The sequence below is a fragment of the Moschus berezovskii genome, chromosome X (genome assembly GCF_049115385.1).
Source record: "Moschus berezovskii isolate FMDL1 chromosome X, NW_MosBer_1.0, whole genome shotgun sequence".
Classification (NCBI taxonomy): domain Eukaryota; kingdom Metazoa; phylum Chordata; class Mammalia; order Artiodactyla; family Moschidae; genus Moschus; species Moschus berezovskii.
Window position 1 is genome coordinate 60753983 of NC_142488.1, and position 14884 is coordinate 60768866.

A 14884-nucleotide genomic window follows, 5' to 3' on the forward strand; every position below is an offset into this window, starting at 1 on the left:
AGCGAGGGTCACCCCATGTAGGTCCTCTCCAATATGCTCTGTGCTTCTCTTCCCCAACTGATCTTGCAGACCTACCTCTGCTCCCACTCCCACTCCCAGGGAGTGCAGGTCTTGTTCTCAGTGGAGCTGTTGTGGCCTGGTGGGCAGCAGGAAGATTTTGCCCAGCCCCTCCCCAGCTCCATGGCAAGGGTTCAGACCTACTCACAGCGCTCTCATTTTCAAAGTTAATAAACTGAGACCACAAAGAGGTCACAGCCACATCCTCCCCTTTCTCTTAATTTGGCAGGAGAAAGCAGTTCTGATTGAGACTGTGGTCCACTTGCTGGCACCCTGGTGACTTTGTCTGGGGGTTAGAATGCCAGTTTATCGACCTTTGTTTTTGATCTCACTTGAGGGATCAAAAGAAAAGATAAGTGGGCTCTACAGCAAAGACAAGGAAATGTGAGATCACAACACTCATCCCAGAGGGGAGGCAGCTGAGACTCAGAGAGCCTGGGGTGCTTGTCCACAGTGCCCCGGCTGGTAGAGGTACGGCCACGACCCTCTGCGTCAGGCGCCAAAGCATCTGTTGATTTTCTTAGTTGGCTTGTTTTTGTCTTTCTCATTTTGAGGAAGGAGAGGAGGATGATAAAAGTCATACATATACACAATAGAAAATTTGCGAACCACAGAGCGTCTTACCAAGAAAACATCACCTAGAATTCCACTAACCAGGGAGAAATAGTGTTAATTTGGGGTTATCTTTCTTTCTAGTTGTTTTCTTTCCCTCTGCACATGCATACAGTCCCTGTTTTTACCCCCAAGATCATACTGGCATTCTGTTTTTCTTTTTTTAATTGTGGTGAAAAAAAAAAAAAAAAACAAAGCATGACATGAGATGTACCCTCTTAACAAACTTCTAGGAATACAGTATTGTTAACATAGGCATTATGCCATACAGCAGATTTGGAAAAATTTTCCATCTTGCATAACTGAAACTTTATACCCATTGAACTGCATCATTATTTCCCCATCACCCCAGTGCCTGGAAATCACCATTCTACTTTTTGTTTCTAAGAGTTTGACTACTTTAGAGATCTCATACAGATGGAATAATGTATTTGTCTTTCTGTGTCTGGCTTAGTTCGCTTAGCATAATGTCCTCCAGGTTCATCCATGTTGCTGCAAATGGCAGGATTTTCTTCTCTCTTAAGGCAGAATAATATTTCCTTGGGTGCATATACCAAATTTTCTTTATCCATTTATCTGTTGATGCATACTTGTTTCCATGTCTTGACTATTGTGAATAATGCTGCTGTGAACATGGGGGTGCAAATATTTCTTTAAGATCCTGATTTCAATTAGTTTGGCTAAATACCTAGAAATGGAATTACTGGATCATATATTAGTCTTGTTTTTAATATTTTAGGAACTTTCATACTGCTTTCTAAAGCAGCTCATGAACAGCATACAAGGGTTCCAATTTCTCCACATCCTCACTGACAGTTATTATTTTCTGTCTCTGTTATAATGGCCATCCTCAGAGGTCTGAGGTGATATCTCATTGTGGTTTTCATTTGCATTTCCTTGATGATGAGTAATGTTGAACACTTTTCATATACCTGTTGGCCATTTGGATATCTTCTTTTGGCCATTCTGTTTTGTACCCTGAGTCTCCCATATACCATTAAACTGTAAGCATTTCTGTGTCATTAAATAGTTTTTGCACTGCTTTTTGCTTTGAACTTGGAGAGTTTTGAGGTTCTGTCAGGCTTCTGTTGGTACTTGGTACATCAGCAGATCTATGGCCTGGCAGGGGTAGAGGTGGGAATAAGTCCAGGAGGGGCACTGGAACAATAATAGCTAAGAGCATAAAGTAGGCAGCAGATAGCCCCAGGCTCAAAGTCAGATTTTGCCATTTTCAGGCTCCCTGACTTCAGGTTGGTCAGTTCCTCTCTGAGCGCCGGCTTCCCCATGCAGAAAATGGGGAGAATAGTAGAGTCTGTTTGATCACCCTTTCGTGTGGCCCCACAGAGCATGTCGGGATTCAATGCACATGCCAGGACGTAAGCCACAGGAAGTTCCCCAGGAACATCAGCTATTATTATTTCAGCAATGTCAGGAGGCCAGAGAAAGTCCCTTTCTCTGTCTCTGGTTTTAGTTTCTTCTTCTGTCCTATGGGGGACTGTACAGGATATCCCCTCTTAGCTCTGACTGTCTTGAGGTCTCTATGAATAAAGGTGGAAGGAAGGCGGATACTATCTGTGGAGGAGCTGGGAACTCTTCCTCTGACCTCCTTGTCTTTGTGGTCCTCATCCCTTTCCTCCAGCAGACACTTCACCCTGGGGCTGAGGCCCAGACTGGCTCTGATGTGGCCCTGGCTTGGTGGGACCTCTGGCCAGAGTGCTTCCCTGATAGCTCAGTTGGTAAAGAATCTACCTGCAATTGAGGAGATCCCAGTTCGATTCCTGGGTTGGGAAGATCTGCTGGAGAAGGGATAGGCTACCAACTCCAGTATTTTTGGGCTTCCCTGGTAGCTCAGCTTGTAAAGAATCCACCTGAAATACGGGAGACTTGGGTTTGTTCCCTGGGTTGGAAAGATCCCTTGGAGAAGGGAATAGCTACCCACTGCAGTATTCTGGCCTAGAGAATTCCATAGACTATATAGTCCGTGGGGTCACAAAGAGTCGGATACCATTGAGCGACTTTCACTGGCCAGAGTAGGGCTAGGCTGGGCTGCACTGTCACAGAGAGCTCTCTGTGGGCCTGGATTACATCTATCAACAACACCCTGGAGAATGTGAGCTTTTGATTTTGGCACCTGTTGGGAGAGTCACATGAAGAGAGTCTGGCCCACCTGGCATCAGGCAGAACCTGGTTCACCTGCTCCTGGCTCAGAATTAGCTACTCAATTTAGTTTTATAGAGACAGAACCAGCATCTAATATGGGGTTCCTGCCAGTCCTAGAGACTGGCTCTCTTCTGCCTGCAGGAGGAACTCAATCATGGGAGGGCCTTCAGAAAATATTGAATCCAATTCTTCCGATTGTACAGATGAAGACACTGAGGCCAGGAGGGGAGAAAGGATTAATTCATGCTGCCCATCTCTTCCATGTTACTGGGTAGAATGGAAAGATCAATTAGTTCTATTCTAGCTTTTCTGGAGATTATGGGTAAGTAGAATCAGAGGCTGCATGGGATAGAGCTTAGATAAGGCTTCCCCAGTAGCTCAGTTGGTAAAGAATCTGCCTGCAATGCAGGAGACCCAGGTTCGATCCCTGGGTGGGGAAGATCCCCTGGAGAAGGGAAAGGATACCCACTCCAGTATTCTTGCCTGGAGAATCCCATGGACAGAGGAACCTGGAAGGCTACAGTCCATGGGGTCACAAAGAGTCGGACACAACTGAGCGACTAAGCATAGCATAGCACAGGACCTTGCCAGGAAGTTCACCTACTTGGTTTGGTGGTTTAGTTGTGTCCAACTCTTTGTGACCCCATGGACTGTAGCCTGCCAAGCTTCTCTGTCCATGGGATTTTCCAGGCAAGAATACTGGAATGGGTTGCTATGCCCTTCTCCAGGGGATCTTCCCAACCCAGGAATCAAACCCAGGTCTCCCACATTGCAGGTGGATTCTTTATCGTCAGGCTTCTTTGCAGGTGTGACCGGGAGTGTTGCTGAAGGAGTGGCTAGATTCAGGGCCAATGGGGAGACCTTTATCTGCCCACATTGGTGTCCCTCCCTGGACACATACTGTCATTTAATTAAATTCCTTTGGCCTGCTCGCTGCCAAAATATGAACCCTCTGGGGATCCCAGGTTATTGTCTCTGTAGCATCTTTGCTTGTCCCCTGCATATATCATATCAGGGGCACAGCTTTGTGTTGGCTGCCTGAATCTGTGTGAATCAAGGGGTATCAGACAGGGACGGACATGGACAGAGCAAGCGGGCAGAGACACAGCCCAGAGCCCACAGCTGTGGCTATCTGTGACCTGACATGAGAGGACCTCTACCCTAGTGGTGGCGACCTGAGGCCTTTCCTAGGCTGCCTCAAGTACCCAGGAGTTGCCCAGAGGGCTGTGCCCATAGTCCCTAGGCCACAGAATGCACTAGAAGGGGAGAGGTTGGTCCATCCAGCCCTCAACTCTGGTGCCTGAAGCTGCTTCTGAAGTCCAGAGAGGTGGCAAGTGGGCACTGTTGACATTAAAAGCCAAAGCTGGGGGTGGGGTGACAGGTCTGGTCAGGAAGCTTTTCGTTTCTCAGCCAACTTCATTCAGCTTCCATTTTTGATAATTCCTTCTAGGAGGCCAAGAATGGCTGACCCCTGGTCTGGATGATATTAGAGGAGAAGCAGGAGATAAAGTTCATGAATTGAGCACCAATTATGTGCTAGGCATTAGGGTAGGAACTTCTCTTACTTGGCTTTATTTATTCCTCAAACCACCGCATGAAGCAGACATGATGGTCTCCAGTTCACAGCTGGATTAACCAAAGCCCAGAGAAGCAGAGCTGTGATGGAGCCTAGTTAGGTTGGATTTACCCCATAGCCGGTGCTCTATCCATTGCCCCTATCCATGAGCCTGTCAGAGAGACTAAGGAAGCTGCTGGCCATTGAGGGTGGTGCAGGGAAAAGAGAGGGCCAAGGTTGGGAGCCCTCATCTGGGTCCATGGGGCACTGGCTGCCTTTGATCTCTTCTCTTTTTCTGAGTTTTCCAACTTGGCAAGGACCATGGGGGACAGGGGCTGGGAGGGGCTGAAAGGGGTTGGGGGATAGGAGAAACAGGGCTGAAGGCTGCAAAGAGCTGCCCCCAGCCCCAGAAACTCGCTGCTTGGCCCCCTGCCAGTGAGGCAGCTCCAGAGAGACCTTCTGGGAATAGAGAGAAATTCATTAGCGGATGTGCAAGTCCCAAACCGATTAGCGATTTATACTCTGGCCTCAAACGGCAGGTGGCTTACGTTTATTATCTGATTTAGCCCAAAGGCCACCCAGTTCCACCCCTCCCTCTTTCATTCCCTTCTCCCTGCGATCCTCAGGAATGGATCCTCAGTCTGATTTGTCCTAGGCCCTTCCTTTAGTCCCTGTAGCCTAGGTCAGTTCCCAGAAGAAAATGTACTAGGGATGGGAGTGGTGGGGAATGACAGGGGTCAGGGTGTCAAAATGACCTCCTGAATAGCAGGAGGCTTTCTAATTTGAGCTTTGTCCATTCAAGAGCCAAACAGGACTTCATTTCCATTTGGAGGCAGAGCAAGAAGAAAGTGGGGTACTGAAGCAGCAAGGATGGAGGATAGATATCAAGGGGAACTCCTAGAACACTCAAGCTTTGATTCCTTGGCTGTGATAAATGTACATCTTGAGAAGGGATAGGCTACCCACTCCAGTATTCTTGGGCTCACTGGTGGCTCAGCTGGTAAAGAATCCACCTGCAATGAGGGAGACCTGGGTTCAATCCCTGGGTTGGGAAGATATCCTCGAGAAGGGAATGGCTACCCACTCCAATATTCTGGCCTGGAGAATTCCATGGACTGAGTAGTCCATGGGGTCGCAAAGAGTCAGACACGACTGAGCGACTTTCACTTTCTACACTTTCTTTCTTTCTGGCTGTCGAAAAGGGGTTGGGATGGAAATGACACACACAGCCTGGGCCTATAGCCAGTGGGAACTTCCCCATAGAAGATGCCACTTAAAAGTGTTATTAAACCCTCTGGACTTTTAAAGCAGAGAACAAGGTAACTATGAACACCCTTTAAAGAGCTATTGAGAGTTCCCAAGGGAGCTCTGTGTCTTTCTCACTCCCCTCTGCCTTGGATGGAGACATGTGGTTCTCTAATCCCCCACTTCCACCACCCCTAACCCCCCCTCCCCCACACTGTGTTGATGGTCATGGCCTTCATTCCCTTCTCTCTCCCCCAGCCTAGCCCCTTTTTGGGCCCTGAGCCAAGGGGCCATCATTGATTTCTGGGCTTCTCTAGTGAAGACAGACAACAGGGTCTGCTCTGTCTGCCTCAGCTGAGTTCTTGGATGGCTTATGGGGAGAAAGAGGCTGTGGTGGGCTTGAGCTTCCACCATTTAATCAGCAGCCTCAGAACTGGAGTGGGAACATTACTATGTGCCATTTGCTCCAGAGTAGTGATAGGAAATGAAGTGAATTGATTCCCTTGCCCCAATCTGGGGAGCTCCTCTCCCTCCCGCCACCCATCAACACTGAACTCTAGGCTGAGTGGAAAAATTACTCAGCCAGCCTTTGCCCAGCTCTAAATGTTACTTCCCCATCCCCCATTGCATTTCCTGTTCAGGGCAGGAGACTCCAGAGTCCACCTGGATTGCTGCTTCTACGGGTTTCCACCTTCAGGAAGTTCTTCCTGGTGTCTGACCTTAAGCCTCCTGCTGTAACCAACTCATTCATTTTTTTTGGTTCTGTGCAAAGAATCATGAGGTGAAGCTTTCTTATTTAGGGTCACACTATGAGTGGAGCTTAGAAGACTTGGAAGCATTGACTGGACCAGGAAGCCTAAAGGGGCTCAGAGTCTGCTGAAGTGGGAGCTGAGGTGGCTGGCCCCTCTAGTCTGGCCACTCTTGAAGTTCCTACCCTTGTCCTGTGAAAAGAGGCATCATGGAAAAGTGCTCAGTGTAGCTTCTTCTTAGCCCTGTGACCTTTGGAGTCAATCCTAGAGCCCTGGTCATTTCCTTCCTGGTGCAGAGTCTTGTCTGGCTTCCTTGGTGGTTCAGCTGGTAAAGGATCTGCCTGCAATGCAGGAGATCTGGGTTCTGTCCCTGGGTCAGGAAAATCCCCTGGAGAAGGGAATGGCTACCCACTCCAGTATTCTTGCCTGGAGAATTCCATGGGCAGCCTGGCAGGCTATAGTCCATGGGGCCTCAAAGAGCTGGACACAACTGAGTGACTAACACACACACACTTAGGGTCTTGTCACTCATGATTTCTCCCAGTACCATTAGTCCTGCCTGTTAGTCAATTATTCAGCCAAGCTTTGTGTGCCCACCCCAGAGTGAAGCAATGCTGACAGTGGGGGTGGCACTGACAGGAATGTGACCCAAGTGGCCAGGCCCTACCCTTCAGGAGGCTCCCAGCCTAGCAGCTCTTTCCAGCTTTCCCTCCTTCTAGATAAACAATCTGGGCTGGGGGTGTTTCCAGCCCAGTTGAATTGAGTAATTAAAATCTCTCCTCTTTCCCTGAGAGATGACCTCCAAGGTCCGTTCCAGGCCTATGACTCTATGATTCCAGCTGGGGGTATCCAATTAACCCTTGTCATGCTTGGCTGGGCTTCATGGGCTGTGGAGTGGGAAGGGGTGGGGATGCACATGGGGGATGCACATGCCAGGATGCTCCGCCCCCTTCCTCTCCTACCCGCTCCCCACCTTCATCTTCCCCAAGCTGGTGCCAGGGTGGTGCTCACCTAGCCTGGACCCTGTGGTCAGAGTGGCAGGGAAAGGACAGACCTGTCTCTGGGGAGTTGCCTTTCTTCAGCCTGGTCCTGAGGGCTTTGCATAGTACCTGCCTGCTCTTTGGTTCAGGCAGAGGCAGGATGTGTTCTCAGAGGAAGGCCTTGAAGGACTTGGCTGAGTTAGGGAGAGGTGGGAGCTTTAGAAGCAAATCACTGGCCAGTAAACAGATCATCCAGAAGCCTAACTTCTTGGGTCATATCTCCCCCCACCCTTCCAACCGGTCCCAGGGCAAGGCAGCCTCCTCTTGGTGTCTGGCTATTCTCCAAGGACATGAGATTTGGATGAGGTTTGGACTTTGCTCAGGATGGTGGTGGAGCCACAGATGTGGCAATTGTCAGAGCTGGTGTGGGCCTTCGTGACTGCCATAAACAGGTAGCTTATGGGCCACTTAAGACCCTCAGAGTGTTTTCTTTGGCTCACAAAGTACCTACATTGAGAAGAAATTAGCTGCCATCATTGAAAATTCAGGAGATTTTTACATAAAAATCCAGATTTATAACTTCTAAAAAATCTGAAAATCTAGTAACACTGGGCCCACATTCCCAAAAGGCCACAGCTGGAGCTGAGTGGCAGTTGTCCTCTTAGCCAGGGCATACATTCTGCTTTTCCAAGGTTCTCACCTGCCCAAGTTGGCCCTTCATGGGAGCAAGTGGAGAAACTGAGATCCATAGAGAAAGGAGGGCTGTTGTCCACAGTCACGCAGCCAGAGTGGAGGACCGAGCCAAGATTAGAACCCAGGACTCCTGTCTGCTGGCCAGTGTGGCCCTGTGCCCTTCCCTCTCCCCCCAGGGCTCTGCAGAGGCTACATGGCTTCTCTGCCATTGCAACCCCCTCCATTCCTGAGGCCTGGTAACCTCAGCGGCTGAGCTTTGTCTGGTTGCTTTCTTGCACAGCTTCTACTGCTGCCCGGGCCCCAGCCCCGGCCCAGGCCCCCTTTGGGTGAGAGCAGAGACACTGCGGGGACTCCACAGCCTGGCCCCATCTCCCGCAGCTCTGAACAAGAATCTCATTAAGTGCAGGGGGCGGCCGCCGCCAGGCCTGGGGCGCCCGGACCACAGAGCTGGCTTCCTTCTGCAAACAGCCCCACTTGGGGCTGGGCTGGCCATGTGTCTGTGCATGGAGGGGGCCCTGTGGCCGCCCCCATCCAGCCCACCCCACCGCCTCCCATGCTGCTTTTTGCTTCCCTCCCTGTCCAGCCCTCTGACCACCCCAGCCCTGTGTCTGTCTCCCCACTGCTCCTCCTGCTTCCATCTCCTTTATTTCCCTCTCCCTTCTGCTTTTTCTTTTTGCTGTTTGCCTGGCTCCGTTGTCTGTCGCTGTCTTGGTTTTGTCATCGTATCTCTCTCTAGCATGATCCCTGTTCTTCCTCGCAGTCTGCTTTCCCATCACATCCCAAGTCCTGCTTGTTTCTCCATCTTCCTGCATCAACATCTTGCTGCCCCAGAGGGGCATCCTCTTAGCTTCTGTCTCTCACCCTCCATCTCTGAGCTTCACTCTCTGTCTCTTTCTCAGCTTCTCCCTTTGGCCTCCCTCCCTCAGGCCCTCAGGCCTCCTCTGAGTCTGTGTTTCTGAGGCTGCCACAAGACGCTTCTGGGTAGGTTTGCTGTACTGGATAAACATGGCCCCAGCAGCAGGACGTGAGGAATTCTGCTGACGGCAGTTTCCTCGGGTGCTGAGGAGGGGCAGTGTGAGCTTGCGGCCAGGGGCCCCAAGGAGATGGCAGTGTCCTTTCCGTGCTCATGCCCCTGATTTTCAAGCCTATCAGCTAGAGCACAGTGTCTCCCTAGCTGGAAAAAAGGAACAGGCCATAAGGGACTGTTCACCTGGCTTTGCCCACTCACCAAATCCCCCTAACACACACCACACACACACACACACACACACACACACACACACACACACACTATGCACACACTTCCCTGCAGTATCTACGGCCTAGAGCCAACTAAGTGGAATTCACTTCTGTTTCTCCTGGCCTGGTCTGCCTAGGCCTCAAGGGCAGGGGCTTTGGGGAGAAGAACAATCCCAGAGGCCTTGGAAATCAGGCAGTAGATGCAAGAACCCATCCATTAGAGATCAGTGCAGCCATGCCTCTGCTTTCAGACAACACCCCACCCATTGCAACTGTTCTATATTTAAAATCCCTACTCTCAAAGGAAAAGTTTATAGACCTTCCCCTCTCACCTCTTCTGAGGCCTTATCCCACTGTCAAAGGTTCCTAAATCAAACTGAAATCCTTCATACTGAGACTCAGACAGAGTGTGGGTGTCCTGGGATGTGTATGGTGTATGGTGCAAGTGTGTGGTGGTGGGAGTGGGGCTAGGAGCCTAGACAAAGTGGAAAAGAGATTATTTATTTGAGGGTGTGTGGCAGGGGGATGAGATGGGATGTAGAGGGCTTGGAGAAGAAGCTGGTATAATAGTCCAGAGCAGAGACAATGGGGTCTGGTGGCAGAGGGGCTGAAGAGAAGAAGGCTTGATAGCATGGCAGAAGCGATGGATACCACTGCTGTGGAAGGGGACGCAGAGCACGCTGTATGACATGCATCTAGGAGGCTTCCTGAGAAAGCATGGGAGCAAATTTGAGAGAAGAGACTTTTAGACTGAGGAATATCAAGTTATGTGGAGAAATGAGAGATAGGCAGTGGGGATCTGGTTTCAGGAACAAACATTCATCTGACACCTATTCTGAGGGTAACAAATGCATCTTAATTTGCTCAGGTCTGTGGAGATTTTAGCACAGAAAGTTCTATATCCTCAGGAACCCCTCAGTCCCAGGTAAACCAGCTGGTCACCCTCCACACCTACCCCACCTACCCCACCTACCAGGCAATGCACACAGGATGGCTCCTGTCAACCTCACAACAGCCCTGAGCAGGGGATAGAGTGTATTAGTCCCATTTTCCAGAGGAGAAAATGGAAGCTAAGAAAATTTAAGTAATTCGCTTTAAAGTCACAAAAGTGGCAGGTTTGAAGCCCAGGTCTGTAGTTTTACTGCATTGAGTTGTTTTATCCTAGACTAAGAGACTTTCAGGGACAAACTAAGCAACCCTCCCCCCTACCTCCTCCCCTACACACATTCCAACCTCACAGAGTTTCAAAGTTGTGATGTGAGGCAGAATCATTTGGACCTACTGTCTGAGTCCCACTGGGCAGGGGTTGCAAGTAGGGGTGGGCTAGGGGACGGGGGCAGGGGTTGTCCCACTCAGTCAGTCCAAGTCCTACCAGGGCTTCCCTCTGGATCACCACCTGTTGATTTTTTGGCTTCTCCCCCAGCTGGGGGCATGACCAGCTGCTAGAGGGTGGGGGTGGGCTGCGGAAGCCGGGGGAAGTGCTGAGGGAGGGTGTCTCCAGGGCCTTGCTGGGTTCCTGGGCTCCAGGTGGTGGGTCTGTGGAGGGCTGGCCCAACATCTGAGAGCAGGCTGGGGGCCAGGCCCCAGGAGTCCTGCACTGCTGGTCAGCACCTCCGGTGTGCCGGGGTGTGAGGAAGCGGCCACAGAGCAAACAAACAGAGCCTGTGAGGACAGGAAGCAATTACAGACCACCCGGCCTAGGCTGTTGAAGCACTCAGAGTGGAAGGAGGGCAGGCTGAGGCGGGGATAGGCCACCGACTAGGTGTGGCCTGGGACAAGGTCGGCAAAATGAGATGGAGAGGTCCTAAGCTGGTAGGATTCTGGGGAAGCCATAGTAAGTTTTACCCTGCCTTTTGGGGGGGGGCATCTCTTCCACTCAGAAATAACTCCAGAGAAGGGGCAACATTGGTGAGCATGGGGTGTTGGCTTTTGGTCAGGAGGCCTTGATATGCAACACTCACGTGGTTAGTTTGAGGTCTATCACTTCTGCTCACTGAGCTTCGGTTTTCCCATCTGTATAATGGAGTAAGTAGAATAATTGATTTTCAACAGTTCCTCCAGGTTTGATAGTCCATTATGCCATAAAATGGCTGACAGTTAAGGATTCCTTAGCTTACAAGGGTTTATCATTTACATGTAGACAGACACTAGGGCTACATGATGAAGTTTATGAAGAAAGAAATTTAGAAGCTGAAGACCTGGGTTCTGTCCTTGAGGAATAATATTATCTTTAAAAACAATATGTATTGAATGTTTACATGGACTGGGAGGTGTGTCAAAATGATCTCTGAATTTCCTCACAAATCCTGTGAAGTAGGTACTGTTATTATTCCCATTTTATAGATGAGGAGACTGAGACCAAGGAAAGTTACATGACTTGCTTAAGACTGTGTATCTAGGAAGGGGAGACCCAGACTTTTACCTAGATCAGTCTTACTCCAAAACCAGTGCTCTGAACCTTGATTCTAAGTTGCTTCTTCTACAGTTGATAAACCAAGAATTGCCCACATTCTGTATGATTTGCTTTTCTGTTCATTAGCTTATTTCAGCTTCACAGTAGCCACGTGGGCCTGGTGATAATATCCCCACTTTACAGCTAAGGGGATTGAGGCTCGGGGATTGAGGCTCAGAGTTGTGAGGGCCTGGCTACCCATCTTCCGATGCCTGATGTGCACCAGGGTGCGGCCAAATCCCTTTTGCCTCTACCACCACCCTGGCTCCAAAATAAACCCAGCAATGCTCCTGCAGCAAGTGGGATATGTCCCATCTGGTCACACCCAGATGAGCTGGTAGACGGACAGGCAGCATTGGGCCCTTTGTTCTGGCCTGGGTATCTATACCCTCCTCTTTTGTCCCCTTCCCAGTGATTTCTTGAGTACCTGTGATGCTCGAAGTGTTATGCTAGTGGGTTCTGTGCATTCCCTTCACCTCACAGCTACCCCATTAAATAATTTGAATCCTCATTTTGCAGATGAGAAAACTGAGACTTAAGAGGTACCAGGGAGTCCCTGAGCGTTCCAGCTTCCTTCTGTCTTTCCCCAGGCTGGGTTCAGGGACCACAGGAACCTTGGGAGCCTGTGCTTGCGGTTTTGTTGCCCTCCGTGAACTGCCTACCCAAGGCCAGATCTTCCTCTCCGCTCCTGAAAATGAGGCCATGTTTAGCCTCTCTCACAGCATCCTCCTTCCCTCCGTCCAACTCCAGCTCCATTTTCTGACTTATATGGAGCCGTGGCTGAGGCCCTTTGGGACCTGACCACAAGTGTTTCTGGGGCCTCAGTTCATAGGTACTGTCTGAGCTTTGTTAACTGTATAACCTCATTTACTCTTCTCTCCACTCCCACGAGGTAGATACTGTCATTATCAAGCAGCATTCCCATTTTCCAGATAAGGAAACTGAGGTACAGGGAGGTAAATGGATTGCCCAAGGTCACCAGCTGATAAATGGCAGAGCCAGGATTCATGCCCAAGCCAGCTGGTACCAAGCCAACCTATGAAGGTCCTTAAGTGCCACCCTGGAACACGGCCTTGATCCTGAGACAAAAGACAGTAATTGAGGGGCTTAGCCTAGGAGGGACATAATCTTCTTCGCCTAAGAGAACAATCTGTCTGATTTCTCCAAAGAAGACATACAGATGGCTAACAAACACATGAAAAGATGATCAACATCACTGATTATCAGAGAAATGCAAATCAAAACACAATGGGGTACCATCTCACACCAGTCAGAATGGCTGCTATCCAAAAGTCTACAAACAACAAATGCTGGAGAGAGTGCAGAGGAAAAGGAAACCCTCTTACACTGTTGATGGGAATGCAAACTAGTACAGTCACTATGGAGAACAGTGTGGAGATTCCTTAAAAAGCTGGAACTAGAACTACCATATGACCCAGCAATCCCACTGCTGGGCATATACACTGAGGAAACCAGAATTGAAAGAGACACATGTACCCCAATGTTCATCACAGCACTGTTTATAATAGCCAGGACATGGAAGCAACATAGATGTCCATCGGCAGATGAATGGATAAGAAAGCAGTGGTACATATACACAATGGAATATTACTCAGTTATTAAAAAGAATGCATTTGAATCAGTTCTAATGAGGTGGATGAAACTGGAGCCTATTATACAGAGTGAAGTAAGTCAGAAAGAAAAACACCAATACAGTATACTAATGCATATATATGGAATTTAGAAAGATGATAATGATAACCCTATATGCAAGACAGCAAGAGAGACACAGATGTAAAGAACAGACTGTTGGAATCTGTGGGAGAGGGCGAAGGTGGGATGATTTGGGAGAATGGCATTGAAACATGTATATTATCATATGTGAAACGAATCGCCAGTCCAGGTTCCATGCATGAGACAGAGTGCTCAGGGCTGGTGCACTGGGATGAACCAGAGGGATGGGGAGGGAGGTGGGAGGGGGGTTCAGGATGGGGGACACATGTACACCCATGGCTGATTCATGTCAATGTATGGCAAAAACCACTACAATATTGTAATTAGCCTCCAATTAAAATTAAAAAAAAAGAGAACAATCTGTCTGGCAGCAGTGAGGAGGGGACTTGGCAGGGCAGAAGCGAGACAGGGACGCTAGTGAGAAGGCTGGGGAAGCTGGAATCTCAGGGAGTGATAGTGGGAGACTGACTTAGGGCAGTGACAGTGGCTGTGGATGGAAAGGGGTAGAGATGGGGGACACCCCAAAGGACATGAAGACAGAGTCACTGCTCTGCTCCTTCTCCTTCTGCCAGTCTGTGTGTCTTGATGTGGAATAGCATCTGCCCTCTGAAGGGGGCACCCATTTCTAAATTGTCTACCCAGAAGAGCAACTTTTTCAAATTGGCTCCAAGTGCCACAGGGGCTACCTGTGTACCTTAATTAGATACCAGTGTGAGGGAAAGACCTCCAGGAAGCTTCTAAGGAGGATCCTGCCATCACTGTTCCGTTATGCCCTGGAGTTCCCTTCAAGGTGGGACATATTGTGACAACAGTGGGAAATGCAATGTGTGTGTGTGTGTTTGTGTGTGTGAAGTCTACAGACAGATGGCAAACTGTCAACTGTGGTTGTGCTGGGGCGAGATAGGGGATGAGGAGAACTTAACTGTTTGCCATATACACTTAGGCATGGTGTGTATGAACATGTCTTGTTGAAAAAATAATAGAAGTACTTTTTAAAGGAAGAAAACCTTAATGCCCAGGGTTAATATATCAATGAGATAACAGACAGCACTTTGCAAATTGAGAGGTTAGGATAACTGATTAGTGATATTTCCATCCCTCCGTCCTGTGAAAGAGGAAAAGGTGAAACATCTTAGGGCTGACCATTCTTAGGCACAGAGCCCTGGTTGGGCCAAATCCTGGGGAATAGGTGGTCAAACTCAGCTTCCCTAGGCTCCTCAATGGTTGTTCTTATCCTATCAACTCCCTGGGGCTAGGCAGAGGTTGCACAGAAGGGAGTTTTAGTTGTCGGCCTTTGCTGGGGACCTGAGAATCACTGACAAATTAAATGGGATGATAAGTTAATTAAAGCTGTCCCATACGGAAGGCATCCCAGGCAGAGGAAAGGGGTTTGGCCAGGGGGTCCCAC

At 49.3% G+C, this 14884-nt stretch overlaps 1 non-coding gene across 1 annotated transcript; it reads left to right on the forward strand.

Moving 5' to 3' along the window:
• The first annotated feature begins 3196 nt into the window (after positions 1-3196).
• On the forward strand, positions 3197-3268 carry TRNAC-GCA (transfer RNA cysteine (anticodon GCA)). The gene has a single exon. It is a non-coding gene; the product is annotated as a tRNA-Cys (tRNA).
• The last annotated feature ends 11616 nt before the right edge of the window (positions 3269-14884 follow it).